General features: G+C 38.9%; 1 protein-coding gene across 3 annotated transcripts in view; it reads left to right on the forward strand.

The window, feature by feature from the left end:
- The first annotated feature begins 660 nt into the window (after window positions 1-660).
- The window catches only part of STAG1 (STAG1 cohesin complex component), a 382,246-nt gene continuing 362,226 nt past the window's right edge, over window positions 661-20,680 (forward strand). For all 3 annotated transcript variants that reach the window (XM_090284291.1, XM_090284293.1, XM_090284292.1), the window contains exon 1: window positions 661-853. The gene's annotated coding sequence lies outside the window, so the exon portion shown is untranslated. The remainder of the gene's footprint in view (window positions 854-20,680) is intronic.

Consider the following 20,680-nt stretch of genomic DNA (forward strand, 5'->3'; position numbering starts at 1 on the left):
TTGGCCTGGGGCGGGCACTCGCGTCTAGATCGGCGGCGAGAGAGGTCGCAGTTACCTCGCGGGGTAAAGCGCTTCGTCAACAGTCAACAATAAATCACTGAAACAATGAAAGGTTCTGAGACCCTGGTTAAACAGGAGAGGTGGGAGCAATTTTGCACCGCCACTCCCTCGCGTTTCCGCAGAGCGCGTTTCATGCGGGGGTGGGGGCAGCAAGAAAGCGCCACTCTCGCGACCTGGGGAGGAGCCGTGGTGAGGGGGCCGGAGCCGGGGGAGGGTTTTCCTCCCAGTCTAGGTAAAGCTCCAAAAATGGCGGGCAGCAGCTAGAGTACAGCCAGGCGCGCAGGCGCCACCTTAGCCGTCTCTCCGCCTGCCTCAGGCAGTCCAAAAACTGTCCAGAACGCTCACCCATCGGTACCTGCCGCTCGCGATTGGCTGAGCTGGGCAAGCGTTTCGTGTAGGGGCGGGGCCGCCACGCAGAAGCCACGTTTCCCGCCTGGCTGGTGCGCGTGCGCGCAATCCCCGCTGGAAAGCATTTGCGCGCGTCCCCGTTGTGGCCCTCCAGCTCGCGCCTCAGCTCCCTCCCCTTTCCGGGCAGGCCCGTCCCGTCAGCGAGGCAGTATGCACTGCGACCAGCAGAGGGCGGTCCGGAACCAAGTCTGCAGCGGCGCCATTGGCGTGTGGAAAATGCCACCAGATGGCGGGTTAGGATTGCAGCTCCGTTGAAGGCGCGGCCCCCGCTCCCGAACCCCCGGCGACCACCCTGTAACAACCCCCCCACATCGGGAATAACACACCGGAGACTTTTGGGGGGAAACTAGGTCGACGACCGGCGGCGCCCGGATGGGCAGCTGAGGTGAGTACGGGCGGCGGCGACAGCGGCGGGGGGCGGGAAAGGGGGAATGCGGCGGCAGCAGCGCGGGGGCTGGAGACGCCGATCCAAAATGGAGGCCGGGCGAGAGCGAGAGAGCGAGAGAGCGCGAGCTGCGAGCGGGCGGGCCGGCGCGGGCTCCGCGCGGGGGAGGGAGGCCGCGCGGGCCTGTGCGCGGTGCGGCGGTCACTGACCGTCCGGGCGCGTGGGGCAGGCAGCTGTGGGCGCGGTGGGCACCTCGGAGCCCTCGTCGCTCATCACCCATCCCGCGGGCCCCGAAAATTGTGCCCCCGCCCGCTCGAGCACTACAGCGACGGGCGCGGAAGCCTTTGTGGCGCGCTCGGGCCCGCCGCCAAGCCCGCCCTCCGCCCTCCCCCCCTCCCGTCCGGACTTCGGGACTCGCCCGCGCCCGGCAAGGCCGGGTCGAGCCGAGGCGGGCTAGTGCGTACGCCTTCCGCCGCCCTGCGTTTCTGCGGTGTTTTAGCGGCAGCGTCGTCACATGACAGACAACGAGCTTGTCTCAGTGGAGGGGCCTGGGGGTCGCTCGGCGTGTCGGCTGGCCCAGGCTTTTTCTTAATCGGGTGGGGCTGGGAGCTGGCGACAGGGGGTAAGGGGGCGTCGAAGCCAGACTTCCCGCTATCTGCCTTCCCTGCCCCCGACAGAGGCCTTCTTGTGAAACGTGTCCAGGCCAGAGCACTGCCCCGCTAGTTTGCCAACCCCCGGGAGATGAGACCAATAAAAGTTGTTTTCCTTCTTTTCTCGGTGTGGGGGCGGGGTGAAGAGCGGGGAAACTGGAGTGCTTGAAGTTGGACCTGGGCCTCGACTGGAGGGTCCGAACTGGGTGCTGCTTGTGTTCCGTAGGGCCTGAGAAATTTTCAGGTTTTAAGGTTGTCACCTCACCCCTTCTATCCATACGTGAAATGTTATCGATTTTCTTCACATTGCAGAGAATCGTCCCCGGGCGTATAAATCATGGGTTGGTTTTGGAAGCTTATGGATTCAACAGTGCTGTTTGTATGTGAGGATAGCGAATTATTTGCTGTTAACGTTGATGTAAAGACGATATAGTTTATTCCTTCTCGTGGTTGTAACTACGAAGGACTGCATTTTGCATCTTAGCAGATAAAGTGTTAAGGTAGTTGAATTGGCATGAAGAAAGTTGATTTGTAACTTGTGAAATTTGAATATAACTCCACCTTTTAGTTTTGTGTGTGTGTTTTTAAGAAAATTGCAAATTCTGATGCTGAATGACTTAGGGAAACATACACAACAGTTAAAATAAAAACATCTTGTTTATATTACGATATATTGTGCCATGTTCTCATTTTTATAATGCATGAAGAATTCAGAGACAAAAATTTGTCGGAAGAATGGAATATTGAAAGATCTGGAAAGGTTGTTTACTTGCTTGTGATTTTTGAGAATACTTATAACACAAATTGTTTGCTATCTAAAAGTATAGAAAACTTACAGGTGTTTTGCTACATTTTCAAAATGTACTTCAAACTTACTCAAGTGGTCTACCAGTGGTTATTTTTACAACCAATTACTTCTGAATGAAAATTTATCTTTGTCCTCTTTAGTTTTGTTGTTCTGACGAAGGTAAGGGATATTTAGATAGATGATGAAGTATGGAAAATTATGTTACTGGGATTGCTTTCTTTGAAGATAGTAATACAGTGTTGATTTGAATGGCTTTTTTATTTTAATTCTTTAAGGGGGCTGTGGTGTAGGCTTGAGCATAGGACTGAGTTACTTTAAACAGTCCCTAGGTTTACTATCTTTGGGATATTACTCTTGAGCTTTACTTTCCTCATCACTAAAATGAAGGTAATAAATTATATGGAAGTTGTTTACAAATGTGTGTGAAAAAGCCTCTTTCAATTGCTAAAACTTTAAAATTTTATACAGTTTTGATCTTTTTTTCTTGATTCTGGATCTGTATAATTAGTGCTTTGAAAAGATATAATACAATCTGGGGAAAAAGAAAAGTCTCTCCCTCCTTTATTTTCTTTGCTGCTTTGTCTTATGTTGAGGGAGTGTATTAGTTGTCTTTTGATGTATAGGAAGGTACCATAGATTTAGCAGCTTAAACAACACCTCTTTATTATCTCACAGTTTCTATAGGTCAGAAATCTGGGTCACCAGGCTGAAATCAAGATGTCAGTTGTGGCTGCAATTCTCATCTGAGGCTTAAGGTCTTCCAAGCTCACTACTTGTTGGCAGAATTAATTTCCTTGTGGCTCTATGAAAATTTTTTCCTAGCTCTTGGTCAGGGAGCATTCTCAGTTCCTTACTACATGTCCACAGAGGCAATTACAACATGGCTGTTTGCTTTCACTAGCCAAGCTGGACCAGTTTCTGACTTCCTCTGTCTCATACTTCTAGACTCCCCTTTAAAATCTCTTTTAAAAGTTTATCTGACTAAATCAGGCCCACCCAGGATAATCTTTTTGGTGAACTCATTTGATTAGGTACATTAAATATAAACACAGAAATCTACTTTATATCTAACAGTCACAAGAGTTCATCCCAACATTATATCTAAAGATCTCTCCCACACACAAGGGGAGGGATTAGACAGGGATGTGAGTCATTGAGGCTGCTTAGAATTTTGCCTGCCAAAGGGAAAGAAGTATCTTTACATTTGCCTTTTTAGAATCTGGACATGCAAGATCACATAGGCAGAGCGGTAATTCCACTTGATAAGTTTACTTATACTTATTTTGTCTTTCTTCACACTTTTTCCTTTCCCATATTTCCTTCTACGTCAGTTTAATTTCCTCCCGTTATGCATTTTATTACATTTAAAGGAAACTAAAATTAAAAATTTTAAAGGAAGGCAATAGAAGATATTATGCAAGTCTTATTATTCCTTGATACCTGTTGTTCTACCCATTTTAGAGATGAGATTGAATCTCAGAGAAGTTAAAGAATTTTAAATGCTTAAGGTCATAGTCTTACTAAGAGACAAGTAGACTCATACAGTCCTTGCACCAGACAGTTGTGGTGTGATTGGTCCAGCAACTTGTGAGGAGGAAATTCTTATGGAAAAGAGTAGTTATTTGAAAATACGAAAGTAGAGGTATTGATAGAACAAAGAAGGTAACAGAAGTTTGGTCATGGTATGTGGGATGGTTTAACAATTTGTGGACATAAGAAACATCCAAACCTGTAGAGAATTTTTAGAAGTATATTTGATCCAAACTGACAACAGTGCTGGGAAGCAAGATCTCAGATGCTCCAGAGAATGACTGTTTTGCGGTTTCTCTTATACATTTGGAATTTAGGAGGGAACATAAGGAAGATTACATGAAGGTAGGAGAAAGCAAGACCAAGGCTGGGGTTGAATTATAGAATACTTACCAAAATTATGTGCTCTCTTGAGGGTGGTTATGCTTCCCAGGGATCTGAAAAACAGGCATTTCAATGGTGTGTTAACCTTAGATACACAAAAACAATGGACAGGTCTTGCTTAAGGCAAAGATAACCTTTTACTAGGGAAGTTACAGACCTGAGGCATGCATGACTACCACCATGACTTGTGCAGTTAGGAATTTATGATCAGACCACCTTGTGATGTCACTTTCAGTTAGATTTATTATAGAACCCCCTTTTTGTCCATAAGTCCAAAAGCAGTATATTTCAAGAAGAGGCATTTAGGACAGTTTTATGAGGTTGGCCAAAAAGTGTGTTTGTATTTTTCCCGTAAGATGGCTCTATTAGCACAGTTATCTTTAACTTTATTTGAAACAATTTTGTTAGATTGTATTGTGACAGCTGTCATAGCAGCTGCCTTAAAAAAACTTATCAAAATTGGTGAATTTTTGTGTAGCCATTTTAATACTGAAGATGGAAGAAAATAATGCAACATTTTTGGCATAGTTTGCCTTATTATTTCAACAAAGGCAAAAATACAACTGACACATAAAAAAAGATTTGTGCAGTGTATGGAGAAGGTGCTGTGACTGATCAAATGTGTCAAAGGTGGTTTGCAAAGTTGAGTGTTAGAGATTGCTCTCTGGGCGATGCTTCACAATTGGGTAGATCAGTTGAAGTTGATAGCAATCAAATTGAGACATTAATTGGGAACAATCAACATTAGACCATGCAGGAGATAGCTGACAAACTGAAAATATTGAAATCAATAGAATTATTGGTGAAAATGGAAAATGTGTCTTTTTATTTTATGGAAAAAATTATATGGACTTTTTGGCCAACGCAATAGTAAAGGGTATCAAGCTTTAAAGAATATAGCTAGGAGTAAAACTGTTAGGGAGATAAAGCTTAATTTCTTAATGGAGAGGTGATACAGCAGGGGCTTGCTAAATCTTTGTTAGCGGAATAAAAATATACTCATAAATCTTTAGAACTTAGATGATTCTTGCTACTCTAATATTCTGTAGGGAAAATTAGGAATCAAAAACCTAAAAGACTGCCCTTGCAAAACCCCCAGAATGAGATGATTCTTGAGGTGGGAATTAGGGTTGTGTCCACAGAGGAGGAGGGATCAGTTTTCTGTCATTTTGGTAGTTTAAGAGGCTAGGATCGCAGCTTCCTATCTTTTACCACTGAGAGAAGCCTTGTCTTACTGAGAAATGAATTCTTTTAAAGCGAGCTTTAAATAAGTCATAGTTCAGTGGTTTTATAGAATCTTTCTCCATGTAGTAGATCCCTTCCTTACTGCTTTCCTCAGGTTTTCTCCTCCTGCTAATTCTGTTCTTGCCCATTAGTGTTTGAAGGACATCTCAAGCTTACCTTCTTTATAAAATACATTCTTTTGTGCTATAGGCCTAGATGATGCACCAGTTAGTCACCCAAATGTCTCTAAGGAGTTTTGTTGTAATTACAAAACTATACTAATGGCTTTTAACTTACTAGAAGCTCATAGTTACAAAAACATTTTACATTGTGACTCAGTACAAATGTACAATGAGAATTAAGTTTCACAAAACAACATTTTATGCAGTGCACTCTGATTTTTTTAAAAAATGAAGAATACTGTTTGCAACTTGCCTAAGTGATAACCATGACCTACAGTTGGAAAAGCACTGAATTATACTCTCATTGGTAATCAGGAGAATGCAAAGTAAACAATAAATCCTAATAAGTGTAGGTGAGAATGTGGAATGTGTAAATTGATAGTCATTTTGCAAATGAATTTGTTTTATCTAGTAAATTGAAGTATAGGTACCTTAAATCTAGCAGTTACACTTCTGTCTACATTCCTGAGAGAAAAATTCTTGTACTTATAATATCAGATGTAAACAGAAAAATTTATAACAGCCTTGTTTGCATTAGTCAGTATTTAGAAACAAAGTACCCATCAACGATAGAACAGATAAATGTAGTTTTCAAAGGTTAAAATAATCTTGATTCCTAAGATAACCTCACTTGGTGACAGTTTATTAGCCTTTTTATATTTAATATTTTGTTAGTAATTTTGGGGTATTTCTTCATGAGGGATATTGTATTTTCTTTGGTTGTAATGCCTGTCAGATTTTAGTGTTGGGATTATGATGGTCTCATAAAATAAGTTGAGAGGTGTTCCCTTTGTTTAGTGAGTTTGTCCAATACTGATATTAATCCTTTCTGGAATGTTTGCTATAATTCACTAGTGATACCATCTGGACTTGGAATTTTCTTTGTCAGGTTTTTTGGGTAACATTCAGTTTTTTTAGTAGACACAGGACTGTTCGGGTTATTTTCATTTTAAGTCAGTTTTGATAAGTTATTTCCTTGTTAGCCTCTTAATGTCTGTAGGATCTGTAGTGATATCTCCTCTTTAATTTTTGGTGTTGTTATTGTGTTCTTTCTTTTTTTCTCTTAACAGTCAAATTTAGGTTTATCAGTTCTGAAACCTTTCAAATAATAACATTGTCAGTTTTCTCCATCTCCTCTATCATTTATTTTTGTTATTTATAATTTTTTCTTACACGTATCTTGCTCTCTTTCCAGCTTCCTAAAGTGAAACCTAGGTCATAGAGTTAAGACATTTTTTTTAGAGAGAGGAGGAAAGGGAGGGAGGGAGATTGATATGTTGTTCCATTTATTTATGCATTCATTGGTTGCTACTTGTATATGCCCTGACTGGAGATGGAACCTGCAGCCTTGGTGTATCCCATTCGGTATACCCTCTAACCAACTGAGCTACCCGGCCAGGGCCAGGCATTTCTTGTTTTCTAATGCAAACATTCAGAGCTAGAGATTTTCCTCTTAAGCACTGCTGTATCCTATAGATTTCGATATGTTGTATTTTTATTCAGTTTGAAATAGTTTATTAGTGATTTTTTTGTTGTTGTTGGTTTACCTTATGATTTCTTCATTAACTCGGATTACTTACAAGTGTTTAATTTTCAAATATTTGGAGTTTTAGACATCTTATTGACTTCTAACTTAATTTCATTTTGCACTCAGAATAGCCTCTGTATGATTTTAATCCTCAAATTTATTGAACCTTGTTTTCTGGTCTAGCATATGGTCTTGAACTTTTCACACTTGAAAAGAATGTGTTTTCAGTTTGTTAGTATTCTGTAAATATGAATTAGATTAAGGAGTTTTGGTAATTCTTTTCAAATAACTTGTCTTTACTTTTTTTTTTTTTTTTTGGTTCTTTGGGGAGCGGAGGTTGGTCTAGTTCTATCAGTTGTTGAGAGAGGTTAAAATATGACTGTGGACTGTCCATTTCTCCCTTAATTCTGTCAAATTTTGCCTTGTGTATTTTGAAGCTTTGTTATTAGGCATGTATAATTTATGATTGTTTGTCTTCCTGATGAATTAACTTTGTTATCATTATTGAATGCCCTCTTTATCCCCGGTAGTAGATGTTCTCTTGGAGTCTACTTTATCAGATATAAACATAGCCACTCCAACTTTCTCATGCTTACAGTTTGCATAATATATCTTTTTCATACTTTATTTAAAACACGTTTTCTTTATAGTTAAGATGCAACTCTCAAAGGTTGCGTGTACAGTTGTTTTGTTTTTTTATCCTTTGACGATATGGAATTGGAATCTCTTTTTAATAAATGATTACGTGCTAACACCTAGCAAGGTCTGTGAAGGGTCAGAGATTAGACCCTGCTTGCAGGCTAGCAAGTATCAACTGATGGGCAAGTATCAACTGATTGGATGCCAATTCAAGGCCAACAGGAATCGCCAGTTTGTGGTGTAAGTGAGGAAGGAAACTTTGTTCAGTGCAAAACACCTCAGTTGTGATACAGCACAGTTGTGTGGCAGTGGTGTGGCCAGGCCTTTCTCCAGCTGGACAGCTTTGCTTTGCTTTGCTTTGCTTTGCACTGTGCTGATCTGTCCTGGTTTGCTGTGCTTTGATCTGCTCCCATCTGTGCCAGTTTGTTCATTCCTGCACTGGACTACTTTGTTGTATTCTAGTTGACATTTTAGTATTTCACTCAGCCTGAAGATGCAGCCTTTAGTTTTGGTGGAGAGGTAAAGTGCACTCCCAGAGCCAGAGAGGAGTTGGTTTATATGGACAGAAGTCCCCTCCTCTGGTCCTTGATTGGCCTGTCCTCATGCAAATGAGGACTTCAAAAGGCACTGTCCTGACTGGTCAGAATGGAGCTGCTCTGGTTGGTCAGAGCTACATATCTCCAATTGAATGGGGAGAGCCTTAGTCCTGTTGGTTCAAATGTATTCCAGAAACCCTTATAAGGGTTGGATCAGATGGCAGAAACACAGTGTAAGCAGGCAGCTCAGTGTAGGCTTCTCTTTGAAGTGTTGTTTGCATGGGAGGCCTCTGTGTAGAAATGGCAGCTAGGCTCTGGCTTTTTAAAAAATTTGAGACCAGTCAGTCACCTGGAACCATTCTTAGGTGTCTTCTTAGGATTCATACAAATTATCCTGCCACAGTTTAATTGGATGCTAGTAGGAGCCATGAGACCTATGGTCAGAGATGAAGAACAATGCGTTATTGCAATAGCAGTCACCACAGAGTCAGCATTTATGTGAGATCTGTGAGTCCCACTTTGCACAGGTAGTGTGAAGTTGTGATACCTACACATTAAGTGAGTGGGCTGTGTTTTAGGAGAGGAATCCCAAACTTGGTGAAACTTGAATCTTTATAATGGGTAGTAAGCGTGCCTCCCCTTTTCTCTGAGAGAGATGCCTGATTATATCAGGTTATTATTTTTCCTATCTTATTTAGAACACTGACAGGTAGGCTTCTTCTATTTTCCAGTATGAAATAGCAAATGTGCAGAAATTTTTATGACAGTGAACAATACGAAAGCTAAGGAATATGTTAAGCTGTGTTCTACTTTATTGTTAAATCCAAAATTAATTTAGGAAGAAAATACCTTACTATGTACCTCGTACTGCTAGGAATAATTTAAAAGTTTATGCTCACAGATGAAGGAAGCACTGTCACATATTAAGTGGCTAAGAGTGCCATTGTCAGTCATACAAGAGAGTTCCTGATTTTTTAGTCACTGCCTGTTTTAAACTCTTAACTCAACCCCTGCCTAGGTATCTAAACTTGGGCAAATTCTTTAACCTCTCTAAACCTTAGTTTTCTCATTTTAATATGGGGATAATAAAAGCATACTTCTGTTATGTATTACTGTAGAGGTTAAAAAGGCAGCTTTTAAGTAGTAGACTATTTTGCATTTTATATTAATCCAAAGGGCATTAATTTTAAATTTAAAAGTTAAATAAAATTACTGTATTTTTCGCACTATAAGATGCACCTGACCATAAGATGCACCTAGGATTAGAGGAGGAAAACAAGAAAAAAAATATTCTGAACCAAATGCTGTACTAAAATATTTAATAAAATATAACAATAATGTAAAGTGAACAGCAGTCAACAGCGGTATTAAGAACCATCATCACTGTCATTAACAAATGAGGAGAGACTTCAAGGTTCAAGTACTCTTCTAGTTTTCTGGGAAACCCAAGAACGCATCATCACTAGTGTCAGAATTTATGAAGCTCAGTTGCTTACAACAACTGATATCACTTCACTATCTTCATACTGACCAGATGCCTTGAGGTTCAGCAGTAAAGTGGGACATTTAAGCGTCCCCAGTAGTTTCACATGGGCCCACTGCTTCCTCTTCTAATAGCTGTCGCCACCGCTGACAGGTGAGGTAATACACATCACGGTCTGTGATGCAATATTCGCTCCATAAGATGCACAGACATTTCCCACCCACTTTTAGGGGGGAAAAAAGTGCGTCTTATGTAGTGAAAAATACGGTATAACCCACATAAATGATGAGGTTACTTTCCAGAAATCAAAAATTTTAATTAATTGGTTCTTATCTGCACATAGAGCTAGCACATAAAAACTTTATTAATGAGAATGGTCAGAATGAGGTACTTCTGTTAATGGAGAGATGAGGGTTATGGCCAGTTTTTTTCTGCTTATTATTAAATGTATTTCAAACATTAGACTCCTTTTCTTTCCTTAGAAAGTACTGAATTCTAGAAAGGCATTATAATGCTTTCTTGGTAACAGAGAAACTTTGATGGTTGTATCAGGGTTATTTGATTTTTTAATTACTTATTGATTTGATTATTGTTTGATTTTTACATGTATAATTTTGCCAAGAGACTAGGAATGAATCTTCACCAAAAACAAAACGTATTTTAAAAGTTACCTCTTTGAGTTAGTAGACAAAATAAGATGATAGACGGTTGCTCTTTTCCTCTCAAAAATGGGATACAAAGAACAAAGCCCTGGTTAACCTAAGAATTTTTTTTTAAATGATTTAAATTTCTTTTAAAATAAATGTAAAGGCAGCATGATGTAGGAGAGAGGAAACTTGAGCTAGAGACCTGAGTTTTAATTATAGCTCTAGCACTAACTACCTGTATGCCTTTGAGTCATTACTTTTCTGGGTCTCTGTTTCTTATTGTAAAATTAGTGTCTTGGACCTTGTTTCCAAGAGTCTATTAAATTAGGAAATTGACTCTGAGTTATGTAGTGAAGAATGTTTGATTTGAAAGGCTTTAGTTTGGAAAAACCTAATTGTATTATCAGCAGGCTCCTTTGGCCTCCTCGTCTCCCAACTGGCTATTAAAATAATTCATGCTTTCCTCTAGCTGATAAGTGTACAGACCAATTACATTAATATTTAGTTAGTATTTACAGTTTTGGTGCCAGCTTTGTGTGTGTGTTTGCTTCTTTATTTGTTGAGAAAGAGATAGATTAACAAGTGCTTTCATACAGTTTTATTCAATGTGAGTTATTCAAACATTTATTCAACATCTACAAATGAGCCATACACTGGGTACAAAGACATAAAAGCACATTTTTGACTTCCTGATGTACAGAGAAGGCAATTTGTGATTCAGAACTTAGATGATAATTTCTCTAAAATTCTTTTCCTGATTGCCTCTTTCTCAAATCCAGGTTTGGTCTGAGTGCTCTTCCTTTCTGTTTTAGTGGTATGCTGTGCAAGGGCTGCCATGACTGATTTAGAATTCGTGCTCCGCATAAAGGTGCTTGGCTAAGGAAGTTGGTGAAGGCTGAAATCCAGATTTTATTCTGCTTGACAAACTGTCCATTTGCATTTTCACTCTTTTCTATTCAGCTGCCCAAAGGAGGCCTTTTTTCCTAATTCTTAAAAAGAATTTGTGTATGTTAGCAGATTACTACCCTGTGTATTAGTGTACACAAAAAACATTTTGTAGTGTTTTTTTTGTATTTAAGTTTTATACTAGGTAACAAATGTCCTGGTGGTTTGTTGAAGTGAGCAAATGCTTCCTGAAATTGAGTTCTTCTGTAATTTTGAAAGAAAAGTGCAAGTTCACTAGGCAAGAGCGTGATCATGAAGATGGGAATGGCATTTCAGATAAATGCAAAGGGACAGGGTTGTGATCTAATGTTGCCCACAGGTTTTTCAAACTGCGGTCTTTGCAACAGTGTCAGCATTACCTGGGAATTTGTTAGAATTCAAGTCCTTGGACCTAAGATTAACAATTCGTGTTGCAGCAGGTCCTTCAGGTCATTCTGAAGGAGGCTAAAGTTGGAGAGCCACTACTATAGCCCACCTCTTGAGGAAAAATTAGTTGAGTGAGTGTTCAGGGCATAGGGTACCTATGGAGGAATGATTAGAATATAGAGTTGTAAGCAGTGACCAAGAGTGTCTAGTGTCCCAAACTAGAGTTTGGATTTTGTCCTTAGGCCAGTGGCTGCACATTAGAATCATCTGGAAGCTGTAAAAATATACCAATGATTGGGATCTTTCTTCAGACAACTGATATCAAATCTCTGAGTTTCTGTTGCACAGTGAAGATTGTGAACTATGTAATTGACTGATAATAGATACACATTTATTAAAATACATCAAATGCTATGTCAAGTATCATGATAATAATTAAACAACACAGTAATTTTTTGTAGGTATTCCCATTTCACAGATGAGAGATTAAGTACCTAGCTAGAAAGTGGTGGGTTTTTTATTAAGTATATTTTGTTGATTTTGCTATTATAGTTGTCCCAGTTTTTTCACCTTTGCCCCCCGCCCCCATTACCTCCCTTCCTTTCAGCAGTCCCCACTCCCTTAGATCATATCCATGGGTCATTCATGTAAGTTCTTCGGCTTTTCTCCATTTCCTGCACTATTCTTAAAATCCCTGTTTATTTTGTACCTACCAGTTATGCTTCTTGATCCCTGCACCTTTTCCCCATTCTTCCCCTTCTCCCTCTCCACTGACAAACCTCCATATGATCTCCATATCTGTGGTTCTGTTCCTGTTCTAGTTGTTTGCTTAGTTTGTTTTTAGATCCATTTGTCGATAGTTTTGAGTTTGTTGTCATTTTACTGTTCATAGTTTTGATCTTTTTCTTAAATGTATCTCTTTAACATTTCATCTAAGAAGGGCTTGGTGATGATGAACTCCTTTAGCTTTACCTTGTCTGGCAAATACTTTATCTGCCCTTCCATTCTAAATGATAGCTTTGCTTGATAGAGTAATCTTGGTTGTAGGTCCTTGCTTTTCATTATGTTGAATACTTCTTGCCAGTCCCTTCTTGCCTGCAAAGTTTCTTTTGAGAAATCAGCTGACAGTCTTATGGGAACCCTTTGTAGGTAACTCTCTGCTTTTCTCTTGCTGCTTTTAAGATTCCCTCTTTATCTTTAACTTTTGGCATTTTAATTATGATGTGTCTTGGTGTGGTCCTCTTTGGGTCTAGCTTATTTGGGACTCTGTGCTTCTTGGACTTGTATGTCTTATTTCCTTTGCCAAATCAGGGAAGTTTTGCTTTATAATTTTTTCACATAAGCTTTCAATTTTTTGCTCTTCCTCTTTTCCTTCTGGCACCCCTATGATTTGGATGTTGGTATGTTTAAAGTTGTCCCAGAGGTTCCTAAGCCCCTCGATTTTTTCAGTTCTTGTTTCTTCATTCTGTACTGGTTGACTGTTTATTTCTCCCTTATGTTCCTCATTGTTGTTTTGAACCCTGGTATTCCTTTCCTTCACCCTTGGTTTTGTGTGGATTTTTCTTTGTTTCACTTAGCATAGCCTTCACTGCGTCTCTTATCCGTTTGCCATACTCAAGCATGTCTGTCAATTCTGTGAGCATCATTATGACCAGTGTTTTGAACTCTGCATCTGTTAGGTTAGCTATTTCTTCGACACTTAGTTCTCCCACTGGAGCCTTTAGTGCTTTCTCTTTTGGGTCATACTTCTGTCTCCTCAACTTCACAGTCTCCTGTGTTTGCCTCTTTGTCTTAGAACTGTTGCACCTGTTATGTTTAAGGGGCAGAGCCTTAGTTATTCGTCAGTGCTGGGCAACCCGTTTCACCACATTGTGGTGCTGTATGTGGGGGAGGGGTCAGAGAGAGAACAACACAGTCAGCACTTGCCCCTTTTCCCGTCACTTCACCTGCTTCCTATATGCAGCTGACACCCCCCTAGCTGTTGCCCAGGTGATGGCTCCTAGAGTGGGTGGGTTTGTGGACATTTTAGGACTGGTGGGCCTTCAAACAGACTCTCATGAGAGACAGGCAATTTCTTCTGCCACCCGAGCACCCACTGTTTTTCACAGCCAGAAGCAGTGCGGCTTTATTTTCCTGGTGCTGGAACCATGAGCTGTGCAGTCTGGCCTGGGACTGGGATTGCTTTTCAGGTGACCCTTCTGGCTTATGTGTGTGACTGCTCTTTCCAATGGCCAGCCCTAGACACTGCCTTGCTACCACAGCTGCTGCCACCACAGCTACCCCAGCTCCGCCCCTCCTACCTGTCTGAATGAGTATTGCTTCTTTATATCTTTCTTTGTTGTACTTCCATGCAGTTCGGTTTTCTGGTAGTTCTGGTTATTTTGTGTTCTGGGGTAGATGTAATCCTTCTTATGGCTGTGGAAGGAGGCAGAGCATGTCTACCTATGCCTCCATCTTTGTGGGAAGTCCCAAGTGGTGGGTTTGAGTACAGGTTTTTGTGACTAAAGTCTAGTCTTTGAAGCAGTCTTTTTTTTTTTTTAACCTGAGGTTAGGAACTTGGATGGAAAATCAATCATATGTTTATATCATTAACCTCTGAGTGAGATTTAGCATTTTCCTTGATTTTTTGAATATAGGCAACAAATCACAGTTGTATAAGCAATACCTGTGACTTTTTTCCTAATAGAAATCAGAATTCCTTTCATATTAAATTACAGATGTTGCAGACCTTATTTACTGTGTTAAAGAAGTGTATATATTATTATATCTAACTTTGCTTTTTTAATATGTTGATATTTGTATTTGATATAATTAATTCATTTTCTAAGAATGGTACTATGTGCTGAAGAAGAGAGGTTAGTACTGTGGGGTAGAAAGGGAATTAAAAAATCCATTTGTTTGATTATCTCTCAAATATAAACAATTTCTTTCATCCTCTAGTCCCCTCCCCCCTTTTTTACTTGTTAAATAGGACTGAATTTCAAGTTCTTTGTTACATGTCAAAGTTCTAGATTAAAAAATACTTTGGGTTTTGGGTATTTTTTTCCCCAGCATTTCCAAAGAAAATCAGAGATGATGATATGCATTATCTCACCAGGCATTCTTAACTATCCTGTAGTCTGATAAAGTGCTGTTCAATGGAACTTTCTGCAATGATGGAAATGTTTTGTATGTGTGCTGTCTAGTATTGTAGTGATTAACCATAATGATGCAAAGAGACAATATAATAATGGCTAACACCAATATAACAACATTATATGATAATATCTGATAGTACTTTCTGTATACCAAGTACTATTTTAAGCATTTTATAATACATATATTAACTGAGATCTTTCAATAATCCTGTGTGGTGGGTACCATTGTTATGAGGTATGGGTACTGTTATTAAGTTTCAGTTTACAAATGAGGAAACTGAGGCATACAGAATGTAAGTGATTTTCCAAAGGTCACATAGTAATTTGCAGAACCGATATCCAGGCCCTGGCTTCCTTTACATTCCCTTTATAATGTACTCCTTTATCATTTTCTTCAAACCCTCAAATGCATACACAGAATGCTATCAGAAAGAGATTTAAAGAAATATAAGACAAATCATTTTGTTCTAATTATTAACTAAAAGTTATGTAGACTTTTTAGTTTATAGTACTTTGACCTTTGTTGTTATTCGAGTCTAATTATGTACTCAGTTTACTGTTTTATTTCCTGTAGGTAAACTTTTATTAGAGATGTAGTAGGTATTTTTAGTAACCAACACTGATATTGTTAAACAATAATTTAGATTTTACCCTTCAAGGTTAATTTAAAGCTGTGTTCAGAAATTGAATATTAATACATTTTTTTTATTGCACTTGGTTTTAATGCACTTTGTAGTATTGTGCTTTTTGCAAATTGAAGGATTGTGGCAACCCAGTGTTGAACAGTCTTTTGGCATCATTTTTCCAACAGCATTTGCACAATTCATGTCTCTGTGTCACATTTTGGTTATTCTTAACAATATATTTGTTACGGTGATCTATGATTAGTGATCTTTGATGTTACTGTTGTAATCGTTTTGGGGCACCATGTACCATGCCCACATAAGATGGCAATCCATAAATGTTAGGTGTGTTCTGACTGCTCCATTGACTAGCTGCTCCCCCAACTCCTTCCCTCTCCTTGGGCCTTCCTATTTCTTTAGACACACGGTATTGAAATTGTGGTGATTAATAACCCTACAGTGGCCTCTATGTGTTGAACTGAAAGGAAGTCGTGTCTCTCACTTTAAATAAAAAACTGGAGATGACTAAACTTAGTAAGGAAGGCATGTTGAAAGCTGAAATAGACTGAAAGCTAGGCTGTTATGCTCATCAGCTAGCCAAGTTGTAAATGCAAAGGAAAAGTTCTTGAAGGAAATTAAAAAGTGCTACTCCAGTGAACACATGAATGATAAGAAAGCCAAACAGCCTTACTGCTGATGTGGAGAAAGTTTTAGTGGTCTCGACAGTAGACAAAACCAGTTACAATATTCCTTTTAGTCTAATTTAGATTAAGGCCCTAGCTCTTCAGTTCTACGAAGGCCGAGAGGTGAGGAAACTGCAGAAGAAAACTGAAGTTATCAGAAATTGGTTCATGAGGTTTAAGGAAAGAAGCTGTTCCATAACAAAAGTGCTGATATAGAACCTGCAGCAAGTTATCCAGAGGATCTAGCTGAGATAATTAATGAAAGTAGCTACACTAAACAACATTTTCAGTGTAGACAAAACAGCCTTATATTGGAAGAAGATACCAACTAGGACTTTTCATAGTTAGAAGTCCTTGCATGGCTTCAAAGGGATAGACTGATTCTCTTGTTAGGGGCTTTATTAGGCTCTTTCCCCACCTCTGCCTTTCCCTCTACTTCATGGGAAAATGATCGTAAAAATAGTTGGGGAATGAAAGGGGGATGGTTCTGAGATTATCATTGATGCCAACTGATCTAGAACTTAAAAGTTTGCCAATTACAAATTTTTTCATTTTATTTTCGCTAGGTGCTGGAAATAAGGCAGACAAGGTATTTGTTTTCATCTGAGAGACAGTCAATAATTAAACAAATAAAATAATCATATACTCTGATAAATGCTAAAAGAAGAATAAATGTGAGATACTGTGATGGGTTATAATGGGATATGTATTTTAATAGGGGAAGTGAGGAAAGGCATCTTTGAAGATGTGAAATTTAAGCTGAGGCAGGCATAGAACCTGGGTAAGAATGGTCCAGGCACAAGGAAGAGCAAAGACAAAAAGCTCTATAGCAGAAACAGCTGTGATATTTTTGGAACTGAGAGATGGTCATAGTGACTGGAGGGAGCAAAATGCAGGAAGAATGTAGGTGAGAGATGTAGGCCAGCGTCTGGGTTATATAGATCATGTTAGGGTTAGTAAGAACTCTTAAGGAGCGTAGATTTTGTTATAAGTAAAATGAGAAACATTTAAAAAACATTGCTCTAGGTCAGTGGTTCCTAATTGCAGGTGATTTTACTTTCCAGGGAACATTTGGCAATAGCTGCAGATATTTTTGGTTGTCACGGTTGGGGGTGATGGTGTATGCTATTGGCCTTAGGGGTTAGAGGCCAGGTACGCTGCTAAACATACTACAATGCACAGGACAGCCTCCTAAAACAAAAAAATCATTGGTCCAAAATGTCCATAGTGCTAAGGTTGAGAACATCTGCCCTATCTGTTATGTGAATATTGGATTGTGGTGGGGGTGGAATGGAAGAAGGAAGGATTATTTTTTTTTGCAGTGTCCAGGTGACAGGTGAGTAGTGCCTTGGGCTGTGGTTGTAATAGAGGTAAAAATGAGAAATGTTCTGATTTTGTATATGTTTTGGAGGTAGAGTAGACAAAGAGGGAGAGGGATGAGTCAAAGATCATCTCCAGGTTTCTGACTTTAATAATTGAGTGAATGACTTTAATAATTGAGTGAATGGTGGTGCATCCTAAGATGGGGAAGACTGGAGGGAAGAACAAGAATGAAGGGTGTTGATTTAAAAAATCTTAGTTTGTGGAACCTGATTTGTCATTAATGGAAGACAGCACTATTTTATGTTCAGTAGGAAGGAAACATATGCCATATGCACATGCAGTCTATAATTGGTTGCACGAGCCACTCATTGCTTTGAAATCTTTTATCTATTCCCAGAGATTTGGCAGTTTCTTCTGCCTTCATTTGCATTGCCTGGCATGTGATAGGCTGTTCTTTTGCATGTATATCAGTAAAAAAGCATAACATAGCTTCATCTACTTGTGACTGGTCCCGTGTCCCATACAGAAATAACTATTGCTTTGTAATTCCTTGGAGTTGGGATTATTAGCAATAATGAATATTTGATTTGCCAGTCTCAATTTTTGTACCTTTGTGCACAGTAACTTTGTTTTAGTGTTAGATTATACACTTAATTTTAACAAAAAGCCGGGAAGCAATCAATGCCAAATTATAGAATAATATTTTAAGAGAGACTTTGAAGGGAGTTAAACGCAACATGCATGTAACTAACAATGCACAACACTCAATACATGGTGAACAGCTGTGAATGAGTTAATGGATGAACCATGACAGCTATGTTTGATTGCTGTCTGTCCAGCACAATTACAAAATGCTATTGGTTCTTTTCTCAGAAATGTTAAAATTAGAAGAAAAAATGTACATGTTAAAATAGGTGAACCACAGTACATGGTGAGAAACTTCCCATACCAGCCTATTTAACATATGATATGGGTACAAATAGATGACTAGCACTACTGATGGTACTAGTAGTTAATAGCATGAATGTTATGGAAGCTCACCTTTTGAGGCAGATCACTGGTGGCTGAAAATTTGTATTTGCAATGGCTGAAAGAGAGCAATAAGTAAGAAATACTTCTTAGGCCCTATGTATAAGCTAAGTGATGGAATTAAAGCGATGACACTTTGATATGTATGTTTTAAGGGTATAAGGTCAGTACTAGCAGCATAGTGCAGAGTAAGTTACAGGCAAATCTGTATTTTAATTTTGAAGAACCTCGCTCCCAGTTTTTTACATTGCACTATAAGTTCTAGTTTAATTTACATAGCTTTGGAAAACTGTTTGCTAATAGTTTTGCTGCAATACATTAAATGAATAGTAACCATCGCCTAGAACAGATAACTGAAATTTTATTAACCAGAATAAAGTTTCTGCATATATAAATGGTGTGTGCATGTGTGTGTATTTTGAGTATAATTCCTTTGACATAGTAAACCCAAATCTCTTACTGCCACCATCCTTCAGCATGAGTGTAGCTCTTCAGTCCAGGCTGTAGCCAAGCTTCCCAGAAGTACCAGGTACTCCTGTCAAGTCCGATAGTGATTTTTTTTCATAATCATCTTTTTTTGTTAATTGATTTCCCGAAATAATCATCTCTTTCTGAGATAACCTTAACCAAGAAAAATAATCACATTGGTTAAGTTGCAAATACCCTACTATGACTTTGTTTTACTTCTTTGGCACCTAATTAGAGACGACTTGTATTGGGATAAATCGATAATTCAGATGTGGCTTTCTTTCCTTTACTATTAAGTGTCTTCAGAGCAGGGGTATGTCACTTTTATGGGTGCCATAAGAGCAGAGCACAGTGTTGGGCAAAATAAAAGACATTCAATAAATGGTACTTAAATTCAACCAGATTGAATAACTTAGACTTGTACTGTAGACTAAGCTTTATTGTTATACTTTAATCTTATTTATTAGAGATGATTTCATTATTGCTTCAGATATGCTTGATAATAACCATTCTTTCCAGAATTGTTTTTATTGTGCTATTTGTTCCTAAATCTTTTCAGCCACCTTTTTCCTTTCTTATTACTTCATTAATTCATTACATATTGTAACTGATCAGTTTCATTCTAAGGTCAAACTTGACAGAGCTTGAAAATAGGAAATAATTCTTTTGTCCTATGACCTCATTTTAAATAGAAACAAACACACAGTAAAAAAAATCTTTATCTTTAAAGGGTGTAGTACATTGATGTGCTGGGTGACTGATTTGCTTACAGTAAGATTTTTGGTAGTGGTTCATTGATTAAGTAATTTGGAAGCTTCCTAGGTTGATTCAAAACATTTTTAAAAATCATTGGATTTACATAGAAATGTTGAGGAATATATAGATCTGCTATTATAATACCAACGCTTGACCTTTTTTATTTGGAAGCTTTTTAGTACCCTTAAAAAAGGAAATTTGAATTGTTAGGCAGGAACAGTCCATTGTGTAAATAATAATAAAAATGGTACTTCGCTGTTAAAGACCTTTTCATGAATTTTTGCATATGTTGTTGAGCTTTTTTATTTTTACTTTTTTGAACATAGGCATTGACAGTTTCTTTTCAGTCTTATAAGGCCCTTTAGTCCTTTGAAGCATCTTTTGTCTCCTTCCTTCCCTAATTGTTATTGCCTAGCCTGGACTCTTATTTAACTTTTGAAATATGTTACTTGCTTTCTACTTTTCTCTCTCTCTCTCTCTCTTTTTAATATGCTTTATTGTTTATGCTATTACAGTTGTCCCAATTTCTTTTCTCTTGGTTCCCCTCCACCAAGTGACCCCCGTCACTCAAGTTGTCCCGCCCCTTAGTCCATGTCCATTGGTTGTGCATATAGTTCTTCTCAACATCTTCCTATCTACTCCACTCCCTCCTACTATGCTTCTTAATTCCTGTACCATCTCCCTCCCTTTTCCACCTTCCCCCTCCCCACTGACCTCCCCCCAAAATGTTTCCCATACCTATAATTCTTTACCCACTCTCGTTGCCTACTTAGTCTGCCTTTGTTTTGATTCCCTAGCTTCTGTTGTTGGTTGTTGTGATACACTTTTCATTTTAATGTTCATAGTTTTGATCCTCCTTCTCCTAAACAAGTCCCTTTAACATTTC

Source organism: Furipterus horrens, unplaced genomic scaffold, assembly GCF_987537825.1.
Source record: "Furipterus horrens unplaced genomic scaffold, mFurHor1.1.pri manual_scaffold_7, whole genome shotgun sequence".
In the NCBI taxonomy this organism is placed as follows: Eukaryota; Metazoa; Chordata; class Mammalia; order Chiroptera; family Furipteridae; genus Furipterus; species Furipterus horrens.